The sequence below is a fragment of the Salvelinus fontinalis genome, unplaced genomic scaffold (genome assembly GCF_029448725.1).
Source record: "Salvelinus fontinalis isolate EN_2023a unplaced genomic scaffold, ASM2944872v1 scaffold_0029, whole genome shotgun sequence".
In the NCBI taxonomy this organism is placed as follows: Eukaryota; Metazoa; Chordata; class Actinopteri; order Salmoniformes; family Salmonidae; genus Salvelinus; species Salvelinus fontinalis.
Window position 1 is genome coordinate 623987 of NW_026600238.1, and position 12571 is coordinate 636557.

The following is a 12571-nucleotide window of genomic DNA, read 5'->3' on the forward strand; positions in this document are numbered from 1 at the left end:
CTATCACCAATGCAATGGTAAACTATGATTTATACCTGAAATATGCACATTTTTCTAACAAAACATATGCTATACAATAAATATGTTATCAGACTGTCATCTGATGAGGTTGTTTCTTGGTTAGTGGCTATTTATATCTTTATTTTGATCGAATTTGTGATAGCTACTGATGCAGTAAAAAAATGGTGGAGTAAAAAAAGTGGTGTCTTTTGCTAACGTGGTTAGCTAATAGATTTACATATTGTGTCTTCCCTGTAAAACATTTTAAAAATCAGAAATGATGGCTGGATTCACAAGATGTGTATCTTTCATCTGGTGTCTTGGACTTGTGATTTAATGATATTTAGATGCTAGTATTTACTTGTGACGCTATGCTAGGCTATGCTAGTCAGCTTTTTTACTGATGGGGGTGCTCCCGGATCCGGGTTTGGGAGGAACTAGAAGTTAACGTAAATAATCGATAACATTGAAGACGGGATGATCTGTGTTCAATACCGGAGGAAAACAATGTGTAGCATGCTTTCTGGTAACGCGCCTCTAACAAACAGTACACTTCACTGGAGCCTCATTCTGAACATGGCTACTTCATTTCTCAAAGGAAAAACCTCAACCAATTTCTAAAGACTGTTGACATCCAGTGGAAGCGATAGGAACTGCAGGCTCAGGGGTAGCAGTGGTAAGGAGTCACCGCATGGTGCTGAAAAGAAGCCTCTGCTGTTGGTACAGCTTTATGTAGGCCCTAAATAGTTTGTGAGCAACGTTTGTCACCGTTATAGTGCAATTCATGTATTGTTTAGTGTTGTGTTGTGGAGTGTAGTGGCTTTGTTGGCATGAATCGAAGAAAAATGTCCTTGACCCACCAAGATTTACTGCTAAAATCGCTTTAGTAAATATTTCAATTTACAACAACTTGGGATGTGCCAAGAACATTGATCATATAAAATAAATGTGACTTTCACTGTCAGTTGTTGACTAGATAGTTGTGAGCAGTATGGCAGAAATGACTGGGGGCTGTAGGGGGAACCTGGAATGGAACATTTAGAAGATACTCAAGGCCCTGGGGGCTGTAGGGGAAACCTGGAATGGAGCATTTAGAAGATACTCAAGGCCCTGGGGGCTGTAGGGGGATTACAAACAGAGTGGTTTTGATGTCATTCAGAACAGATTAAAAAACAGGCTACATGGTTGAGGAAAATCATTTATTTCAATCTATATGATACAAAGACAAAAGCAATATCTTACCAGGATGATTAAATGAAAAATAATGGTTTTGCACAAAACAACCACAATAAAACAATAGGACTACATTAGTTTCATGTTTAAATCAAATAATGATGAACTACTATAGAGACCAAAGTGGAAAAATAATTGTAATAATTGAATTCTCCTGTCCTGTATGTTTTCTATCTCTGTAACATGTAGCGGTATAACATTATACTGAACCTGTGACAATAATGACTGAACCTCAACACATATTAGTTGATCTGTATAGACATGAAAAGTTATGGCATTTACAATGTATCAACCATAATGCTATACAGTATATGACCAGTATATGACTGATGTTAAAGCTGCTGAATGAATAATACAACACACATTATATTAAAACACATTCCAATCAGAATAATACATGTATCAGTTAATAGATCACATTTGATCAAATGCCACTATTGTTCCAGCAGGTGGAGCTACAATGTAACAACATACAGCATAGTGACTCACAGTTCTATATTAGAATTCCATGAGTTCCATTCTGATGGTTGTTATGGTGATCAGGTGACCTCAGCCTCACTCTTCTTCAACACGATCACCTGTTCAACACAGAAGTAGTTCATCAGTGTGGCCATGTATTTACTTATCCAATACAGAACCACTTAGAAATGTAAATCATATCAGATGATTTACTAGTCAATACTGTGCTACTTAGAATCCTATCAAATTATTTCCAATGAGGCTCCTGCTTATGTCCAGGTCTCCCTTATCAATTCCAGGGCTATTTAATAATTATCAATACCAGGGCTATTTACTCATTATCAATACCAGGGCTATTTACTCCTTATCAATACCAGGGCTATTTACTCCTTATCAATACCAGGCTATTTACTCCTTATCAATAAACAGACGATTTACTCCTCATCAATTCCAGGGCTATTTACTCCTTATCAATAAACAGACTATTTACTCCTAAATGCATTAAATCATATCAATGATATATGTTGGTAGTTGACTCTAATCCATCCTACTTTCTACTTCTACTAAGAGGTACATAATATAGTAAACACTGTGTTCAGAATACCATATTGTGCCCCTGCAGCTGTTGTGTTGTAAGGTAGAAACTCACCTAATTGGTCTTGGTGGGTCTTCCTGGGTACCCTGGTTTCACCTAAACAGACAGTTATCAACACTTTACAACATGGTTCAATCAGAGATACAGTTATCAACACTTTACAACATGGTTCAATCAGAGATACAGTTATCAACACTTTACAACATGGTTCAATCAGAGATACAGTTATCAACACTTTACAACATGGTTCAATCAGAGCTACAGTTATCAACACTTTACAACATGGTTCAATCAGAGCTACAGTTATCAACACTTTACAACATGGTTCAGAGATACAGTTATCAACACTTTACAACATGGTTCAATCAGAGCTACAGTTATCAACACTTTACAACATGGTTCAATCAGAGATACAGTTATCAACACTTTACAACATGGTTCAATCAGAGATACAGTTATCAACACTTTACAACATGGTTCAATCAGAGATACAGTTATCAACACTTTACAACATGGTTCAATCAGAGATACAGTTATCAACACTTTACAACATGGTTCAATCAGAGATACAGTTATCAACACTTTACAACATGGTTCAATCAGAGATACAGTTATCAACACTTTACAACATGGTTCAATCAGAGATACAGTTATCAACACTTTACAACATGGTTCAATCAGAGCTACAGTTATCAACACTTTACAACATGGTTCAGAGATACAGTTATAAACACTTTACAACATGGTTCAATCAGAGCTACAGTTATCAACACTTTACAACATGGTTCAATCAGAGATACAGTTATCAACACTTTACAACATGGTTCAATCAGAGATACAGTTATCAACACTTTACAACATGGTTCAATCAGAGATACAGTTATCAACATGGTTCAATCAGAGATACAGTTATCAACACTTTACAACACGGTTCAATCAGAGATACAGTTATCACCACTTTAAACATGGTTCAATCAGAGATACAGTTATCAACACTTTAAACATGGTTCAATCAGAGATACAGTTATCAACACTTTACAACATGGTTCAATCAGAGCTACAGTTATCAACACTTTACAACATGGTTCAATCAGAGCTACAGTTATCAACACTTTACAACATGGTTCAGAGATACAGTTATCAACACTTTACAACATGGTTCAGAGATACAGTTATCAACATGGTTCAATCAGAGATACAGTTATCAACACTTTAAACATGGTTCAATCAGAGATACAGTTATCAACACTTTACAACATGGTTCAATCAGAGCTACAGTTATCAACACTTTACAACATGGTTCAATCAGAGATACAGTTATCAACACTTTACAACATGGTTCAATCAGAGATACAGTTATCAACACATTAAACATGGTTCAATCAGAGATACAGTTATCAACACTTTACAACATGGTTCAATCAGAGATACAGTTATCAACACTTTACAACATGGTTCAATCAGAGCTACAGTTATCAACACTTTACAACATGGTTCAATCAGAGATACAGTTATCAACACTTTACAACATGGTTCAATCAGAGATACAGTTATCAACACTTTACAACACGGTTCAATCAGAGATACAGTTATCAACATGGTTCAATCAGAGATACAGTTATCAACATGGTTCAATCAGAGATACAGTTATCAACACTTTACAACATGGTTCAATCAGAAAAACAGTTATCAACACTTTACAACACGGTTCAATCAGAGATACAGTTATCAACATGGTTCAATCAGAGATACAGTTATCAACATGGTTCAATCAGAGATACAGATATCAACACTTTACAACATGGTTCAATCAGAGATACAGTTATCAACACTTTACAACATGGTTCAATCAGAGATACAGTTATCAACACTTTAAACATGGTTCAATCAGAGATACAGTTATCAACACTTTACAACATGGTTCAATCAGAGCTACAGTTATCAACACTTTACAACATGGTTCAATCAGAGCTACAGTTATCAACACTTTACAACATGGTTCAGTCAGAGCTACAGTTATCAACACTTTACAACATGGTTCAATTAGAGATACAGTTATCAACACTTTAAACATGGTTCAATCAGAGCTACAGTTATCAACATGGTTCAATCAGAGATACAGTTATCAACATGGTTCAATCAGAGATACAGTTATCACCACTTTCAACATGGTTCAATCAGAGATACAGTTATCAACATGGTTCAATCACAGATACAGTTATCAGCAGTTTACAACATGACTCAGTCAGAGCTACTGCAGTATTGTCATTCCTTTGATATAATTCAGATTTACAACAGGTATTTTATTGGAATGAGGTGATCCTGTATAAACTCAGGTTCTCACCTTGAGTCCTGCTCCTGCAGCATTTCACCAGCAGTATGATGGTCACCAGCAGGTAGGGAGACCCCACCAGTAGACTACACAGAAGCCTGGGTAGAGACATGGACAACACTGGAGATGGTGCTGGAGAGAGACATGAAAATACACACCCATATACACAGACACACACATATATACACACACACACAGACACACACAGATTTATAATTGTGTTCATAAATGTAACATGTGCAGTATATTTATACTGGTGACTGTAAATATCTCAGGTCCAAGAGGCTTCTAAACAGCTTCTACCCCCAAGCCATAAGACTCCTGAACATCTAGTCAAATGGCTACCCAGACTATTTGCATTGCACCCCCCCCCACCTACCTCTCCTCACCACTGCCACTCTCTGCTGTTATCTATGCATAGTCTCTTTAATAACGCTACCTACATGTACATACTACAGCAACTAACTGGTGCCCCCGCACATTGACTCTGTACTGGCACCCCCATGTATATATTGTTATTTCTTGTTCTAATCCGTATTTTTTTAAACTGCAGTGCTGGTTAGGGGCTCAAAAGTTTCACTGTAAGGTCTACCTACACCTGTTGTATTCAGCATTTCACTGTAAGGTCTACTACACCTGTTGTATTCAGCATTTCACTGTAAGGTCTACTACACCTGTTGTATTCATCATTTCACTGTGAGGTCTACTACACCTGTTGTATTCAGCATTTCACTGTGAGGTCTACTACACCTGTTGTATTCAGCATTTCACTGTAAGGTCTACTACACCTGTTGTATTCAGCATTTCACTGTGAGGTCTACTACACCTGTTGTATTCAGCATTTCACTGTAAGGTCTACTACACCTGTTGTATTCAGCATTTCACTGTGAGGTCTACTACACCTATTGTATACAGCATTTCACTGTAAGGTCTACTACACCTGTTGTATTCGGCATTTCACTGTAAGGTCTACTACACCTGTTGTATTCAGCATTTCACTGTAAGGTCTACTACACCTGTTGTATTCAGCATTTCACTGTAAGGTCTACTACACCTGTTGTATTCAGCATTTCACTGTGAGGTCTACCTACACCTGTTGTATTCAGCATTTCACTGTAAGGTCTACTACACCTGTTGTATTCAGCATTTCACTGTGAGGTCTACTATACCTGTTGTATTCAGCATTTCACTGAGGTCTACAACACCTGTTGTATTCAGCATTTCACTGTAAGGTCTACTACACCTGTTGTATTCAGCATTTCACTGTAAGGTCTACTACACCTGTTGTATTCAGCATTTCACTGTAAGGTCTACTACACCTGTTGTATTCAGCATTTCACTGTGAGGTCTACTACACCTGTTGTATTCAGCATTTCACTGTGAGGTCTACTACACCTGTTGTATTCAGCATCTCACTGTAAGGTCTACTACACCCGTTGTATTCAGCATTTCACTGTAAGGTCTACTACACCTGTTGTATTCAGCATTTCACTGTAAGGTCTACCTACACCTGTTGTATTCAGCATTTCACTGTGAGGTCTACTACACCTGTTGTATTCAGCATTTCACAGTAAGGTCTACTACACCTGTTGTATTCAGCATTTCACTGTAAGGTCTACTACACCTGTTGTATTCAGCATTTCACTGTAAGGTCTACTACACCTGTTGTATTCAGCATTTCACTGTAAGGTCTACTACACCTGTTGTATTCAGCATTTCACTGTAAGGTCTACTACACCTGTTGTATTCAGCATTTCACTGTGAGGTCTACTACACCTGTTGTATTCAGCATTTCACTGTTAGGTCTACCTACACCTGTTGTATTCAGCATTTCACTGTGAGGTCTACTACACCTGTTGTATTCAGCATTTCACTGTGAGGTCTACTACACCTGTTGTATTCAGCATTTCACTGTAAGGTCTACTACACCTGTTGTATTCAGCATTTCACTGTAAGGTCTACTACACCTGTTGTATTCAGCATTTCACTGTAACGTCTACACCTGTTGTATTCAGCATTTCACTGTAAGGTCTACAACACCTGTTGTATTCAGCATTTCACTGTGAGGTCTACTACACCTGTTGTATTCAGCATTTCACTGTAAGGTCTACTACACCTGTTGTATTCAGCATTTCACTGTAAGGTCTACTACACCTGTTGTATTCAGCATTTCACTGTAAGGTCTACTACACCTGTTGTATTCAGCATTTCACTGTAAGGTCTACTACACCTGTTGTATTCAGCATTTCACTGTGAGGTCTACTACACCTGTTGTATTCAGCATTTCACTGTTAGGTCTACCTACACCTGTTGTATTCAGCATTTCACTGTGAGGTCTACTACACCTGTTGTATTCAGCATTTCACTGTGAGGTCTACTACACCTGTTGTATTCAGCATTTCACTGTAAGGTCTACTACACCTGTTGTATTCAGCATTTCACTGTAAGGTCTACCTACACCTGCTGTATTCAGCATTTCACTGTAAGGTCTACTACACCTGTTGTATTCAGCATTTCACTGTAACGTCTACACCTGTTGTACTCAGCATTTCACTGTAAGGTCTACTACACCTGTTGTATTCAGCATTTCACTGTAAGGTCTACTACACCTGTTGTATTCAGCATTTCACTGTAAGGTCTACCTACACCTGTTGTATTCAGCATTTCACTGTGAGGTCTACTACACCTGTTGTATTCAGCATTTCACTGTGATGTCTACTACACCTGTTGTATTCAGCATTTCACTGTAAGGTCTACTACACCTGTTGTATTCAGCATTTCACTGTGAGGTCTACTACACCTGTTGTATTCAGCATTTCACTGTGAGGTCTACTACACCTGTTGTATTCAGCATTTCACTGTAAGGTCTACTACACCTGTTGTATTCAGCATTTCACTGTAAGGTCTACTACACCTGTTGTATTCAGCATTTCACTGTGAGGTCTACTATACCTGTTGTATTCAGCATTTCACTGTAAGGTCTACTACACCTGTTGTATTCAGCATTTCACTGTAAGGTCTACTACACCTGTTGTATTCAGCATTTCACTGTAAGGTCTACTACACCTGTTGTATTCAGCATTTCACTGTAAGGTCTACCTACACCTGTTGTATTCAGCATTTCACTGTAAGGTCTACTACACCTGTTGTATTCAGCATTTCACTGTAAGGTCTACCTACACCTGTTGTATTCAGCATTTCACTGTAAGGTCTACCTACACCTGTTGTATTCAGCATTTCACTGTAAGGTCTACTACACCTGTTGTATTCAGCATTTCACTGTAAGGTCTTCCTACACCTGTTGTATTCAGCATTTCACTGTAAGGTCTACCTACACCTGTTGTATTCAGCATTTCACTGTGAGGTCTACTACACCTGTTGTATTCAGCATTTCACTGTAAGGTCTACCTACACCTGTTGTATTCAGCATTTCACTGTGAGGTCTACTACACCTGTTGTATTCAGCATTTCACTGTAAGGTCTACACCTGTTGTATTCAGCATTTCACTGTAAGGTCTACTACACCTGTTGTATTCAGCATTTCACTGTGAGGTCTACTACACCTGTTGTATTCAGCATTTCACTGTGAGGTCTACTACACCTGTTGTATTCAGCATCTCACTGTAAGGTCTACTACACCCGTTGTATTCAGCATTTCACTGTAAGGTCTACTACACCTGTTGTATTCAGCATTTCACTGTAAGGTCTACCTACACCTGTTGTATTCAGCATTTCACTGTGAGGTCTACTACACCTGTTGTATTCAGCATTTCACAGTAAGGTCTACCTACACCTGTTGTATTCAGCATTTCACTGTAAGGTCTACCTACACCTGTTGTATTCAGCATTTCACTGTGAGGTCTACTACACCTGTTGTATTCAGCATTTCACTGTAAGGTCTACCTACACCTGTTGTATTCAGCATTTCACTGTGAGGTCTACTACACCTGTTGTATTCAGCATTTCACTGTAAGGTCTACACCTGTTGTATTCAGCATTTCACTGTAAGGTCTACTACACCTGTTGTATTCAGCATTTCACTGTGAGGTCTACTACACCTGTTGTATTCAGCATTTCACTGTGAGGTCTACTACACCTGTTGTATTCAGCATCTCACTGTAAGGTCTACTACACCCGTTGTATTCAGCATTTCACTGTAAGGTCTACTACACCTGTTGTATTCAGCATTTCACTGTAAGGTCTACCTACACCTGTTGTATTCAGCATTTCACTGTGAGGTCTACTACACCTGTTGTATTCAGCATTTCACAGTAAGGTCTACTACACCTGTTGTATTCAGCATTTCACTGTAAGGTCTACTACACCTGTTGTATTTAGCATTTCACTGTAAGGTCTACCTACACCTGTTGTATTCAGCATTTCACTGTGAGGTCTACTACACCTGTTGTATTCAGCATTTCACTGTAAGGTCTACCTACACCTGTTGTATTCAGCATTTCACTGTGAGGTCTACTACACCTGTTGTATTCAGCATTTCACTGTAAGGTCTACACCTGTTGTATTCAGCATTTCACTGTAAGGTCTGCTACACCTGTTGTATTCAGCATTTCACTGTGAGGTCTACTACACCTGTTGTATTCAGCATTTCACTGTGAGGTCTACTACACCTGTTGTATTCAGCATCTCACTGTAAGGTCTACTACACCCGTTGTATTCAGCATTTCACTGTAAGGTCTACTACACCTGTTGTATTCAGCATTTCACTGTAAGGTCTACTACACCTGTTGTATTCAGCATTTCACTGTGAGGTCTACTACACCTGTTGTATTCAGCATTTCACAGTAAGGTCTACTACACCTGTTGTATTCAGCATTTCACTGTAAGGTCTACTACACCTGTTGTATTCAGCATTTCACTGTAAGGTCTACTACACCTGTTGTATTCAGCATTTCACTGTAAGGTCTACTACACCTGTTGTATTCAGCATTTCACTGTAAGGTCTACTACACCTGTTGTATTCAGCATTTCACTGTGAGGTCTACTACACCTGTTGTATTCAGCAATTCACTGTTAGGTCTACCTACACCTGTTGTATTCAGCATTTCACTGTGAGGTCTACTACACCTGTTGTATTCAGCATTTCACTGTGAGGTCTACTACACCTGTTGTATTCAGCATTTCACTGTAAGGTCTACCTACACCTGTTGTATTCAGCATTTCACTGTAAGGTCTACTACACCTGTTGTATTCAGCATTTAACTGTAACGTCTACACCTGTTGTATTCAGCATTTCACTGTAAGGTCTACAACACCTGTTGTATTCAGCATTTCACTGTGAGGTCTACTACACCTGTTGTATTCAGCATTTCACTGTAAGGTCTACTACACCTGTTGTATTCAGCATTTCACTGTAAGGTCTACTACACCTGTTGTATTCAGCATTTCACTGTTAGGTCTACTACACCTGTTGTATTCAGCATTTCACTGTGAGGTCTACTACACCTGTTGTATTCAGCATTTCACTGTGAGGTCTACTACACCTGTTGTATTCAGCATTTCACTGTAAGGTCTACTACACCTGTTGTATTCAGCATTTCACTGTAAGGTCTACCTACACCTGTTGTATTCAGCATTTCACTGTAAGGTCTACTACACCTGTTGTATTCAGCATTTCACTGTAACGTCTACACCTGTTGTATTCAGCATTTCACTGTAAGGTCTACAACACCTGTTGTATTCAGCATTTCACTGTGAGGTCTACTACACCTGTTGTATTCAGCATTTCACTGTAAGGTCTACCTACACCTGTTGTATTCAGCATTTCACTGTGAGGTCTACTACACCTGTTGTATTCAGCATTTCACTGTGAGGTCTACTACACCTGTTGTATTCAGCATTTCACTGTAAGGTCTACTACACCTGTTGTATTCAGCATTTCACTGTAAGGTCTACCTACACCTGTTGTACTCAGCATTTCACTGTAACGTCTACACCTGTTGTATTCAGCATTTCACTGTAAGGTCTACTACACCTGTTGTATTCAGCATTTCACTGTAAGGTCTACTACACCTGTTGTATTCAGCATTTCACTGTAAGGTCTACCTACACCTGTTGTATTCAGCATTTCACTGTGAGGTCTACTACACCTGTTGTATTCAGCATTTCACTGTGATGTCTACTACACCTGTTGTATTCAGCATTTCACTGTAAGGTCTACTACACCTGTTGTATTCAGCATTTCACTGTGAGGTCTACTACACCTGTTGTATTCAGCATTTCACTGTGAGGTCTACTACACCTGTTCTATTCAGCATTTCACTGTAAGGTCTACTACACCTGTTGTATTCAGCATTTCACTGTAAGGTCTACTACACCTGTTGTATTCAGCATTTCACTGTGAGGTCTACTACACCTGTTGTATTCAGCATTTCACTGTAAGGTCTACTACACCTGTTGTATTCAGCATTTCACTGTAAGGTCTACTACACCTGTTGTATTCAGCATTTCACTGTAAGGTCTACTACACCTGTTGTATTCAGCATTTCACTGTAAGGTCTACCTACACCTGTTGTATTCAGCATTTCACTGTAAGGTCTACTACACCTGTTGTATTCAGCATTTCACTGTAAGGTCTACCTACACCTGTTGTATTCAGCATTTCACTGTAAGGTCTACCTACACCTGTTGTATTCAGCATTTCACTGTAAGGTCTACTACACCTGTTGTATTCAGCATTTCACTGTAAGGTCTACTACACCTGTTGTATTCAGCATTTCACTGTGAGGTCTACTACACCTGTTGTATTCAGCATTTCACTGTAAGGTCTACCTACACCTGTTGTATTCAGCATTTCACTGTGAGGTCTACTACACCTGTTGTATTCAGCATTTCACTGTAAGGTCTACACCTGGTGTATTCAGCATTTCACTGTAAGGTCTACTACACCTGTTGTATTCAGCATTTCACTGTAAGGTCTACCTACACCTGTTGTATTCAGCATTTCACTGTGAGGTCTACTACACCTGTTGTATTCAGCATTTTACTGTGAGGTCTACTACACCTGTTGTATTCAGCATTTCACTGTGAGGTCTACTACACCTGTTGTATTCAGCATTTCACTGTGAGGTCTACTACACCTGTTGTATTCAGCATTTCACTGTGATGTCTACTAATCCTGTTGTATTCAGCATTTCACTGTGAGGTCTACTACACCTGTTGTATTCAGCATTTCACTGTGAGGTCTACTACACCTGTTGTATTCAGCATTTCACTGTGAGGTCTACTACACCTGTTGTATTCAGCATTTCACTGTGAGGTCTACTACACCTGTTGTATTCAGCATTTCACTGTAAGGTCTACTACACCTGTTGTATTCAGCATTTCACTGTGAGGTCTACTACACCTGTTGTATTCAGCATTTCACTGTGAGGTCTACTACACCTGTTGTATTCAGCATTTCACTGTAAGGTCTACTACACCTGTTGTATTCAGCATTTCACTGTGAGGTCTACTACACCTGTTGTATTCAGCATTTCACTGTGAGGTCTACTAAACCTGTTGTATTCAGCATTTCACTGTGAGGTCTACTACACCTGTTGTATTCAGCATTTCACTGTGAGGTCTACTACACCTGTTGTATTCAGCATTTCACTGTGAGGTCTACTACACCTGTTGTATTCAGCATTTCACTGTAAGGTCTACTACACCTGTTGTATTCAGCATTTCACTGTGAGGTCTACTACACCTGTTGTATTCAGCATTTCACTGTGAGGTCTACTACACCTGTTGTATTCAGCATTTCACTGTAAGGTCTACACCTGTTGTATTCAGCATTTCACTGTGAGGTCTACTACACCTGTTGTATTCAGCATTTCACTGTAAGGTCTACTACACCTGTTGTATTCAGCATTTCACTGTAAGGTCTACCTACACCTGTTGTATTCAGCATTTCACTGTAAGGTCTACCTACACCTGTTGTATTCAGCATTTCA

General features: G+C 39.1%; 1 long non-coding RNA gene across 1 annotated transcript; it reads right to left on the reverse strand.

The window, feature by feature from the left end:
- Positions 1 to 1464: 1464 nt before the first annotated feature.
- LOC129842285 (uncharacterized) lies at positions 1465 to 4742 on the reverse strand. The gene is made up of 3 exons (XR_008757536.1): positions 4632 to 4742; positions 2342 to 2383; positions 1465 to 1811 (listed from the first exon to the last, which is right to left on the reverse strand). It is a non-coding gene; the product is annotated as an uncharacterized LOC129842285 (long non-coding RNA).
- Between the last annotated feature and the right edge of the window lie 7829 nt (positions 4743 to 12571).